The sequence below is a fragment of the Pygoscelis adeliae genome, unplaced genomic scaffold, assembly GCF_000699105.1.
Source record: "Pygoscelis adeliae isolate BGI_AS28 unplaced genomic scaffold, ASM69910v1 Scaffold66, whole genome shotgun sequence".
Lineage (NCBI taxonomy): Eukaryota > Metazoa > Chordata > Aves > Sphenisciformes > Spheniscidae > Pygoscelis > Pygoscelis adeliae.
In genome coordinates, this window is record NW_008825167.1 from 10743612 (window position 1) to 10744222 (window position 611).

At 42.4% G+C, this 611-nt stretch overlaps 1 protein-coding gene across 1 annotated transcript in view; it reads left to right on the plus strand.

Annotated features, from left to right (window-relative positions):
- Positions 1 to 611, plus strand: part of JAKMIP1 (janus kinase and microtubule interacting protein 1) — a 108851-nt gene that overhangs the window by 89581 nt on the left and 18659 nt on the right. The window lies entirely within an intron of this gene.

Genomic DNA, 611 nt, shown 5'->3' on the forward strand with positions numbered 1-611 from the left:
GGATTTTGGTTCCTCTTTATAGTAACCTCTGGAAGATGCAGCCAGATGTCTTAGGTCTTGAGGACTGCCCTCCAGTTGCTCTAGCTACTTTCTGTGCAAATCTGGAATCACATATTGTAAATGCCAAACTCTGCTATGCAGATGTGTTCAGGATGTTGTTGCTATCTCAGATGCTGGTTACTGGGGCAAGGACTGCATTTAGTTTAGTTTAAGCCCCTCTCTGTTCAGATCGGCTTTGTAGATGAATATAGACCGCAACTGATGTAATGTACTGACCTGGCACTGTTCTGTTCATCTCCTGTCATCCTGCAGTGATGAGAAATGCTTATGGTGCCAGTGTTAGAGCTGAGCTCTGACTTCCTAGAAGTCTCCTTTCTCATACTCCTTCACTGTGTTCCCTTGGTTTGGAACATGTAACACTGAGATCAGGAGGTGAATTTTTTTTATGGGTGTCAGATCCACAATGGTATACAGAAAGCTGGAGAAGGCAAGCACCAGCTGGCGCTAAAAGTGTCAGAAAGAGAGAGTAGAGTAAATATATGAAATTTGGTAAATAAGGATGGAGCCAGAAGTTATTAGCTTAATGTTATTAGTGTAGCTGAAAATAAGTG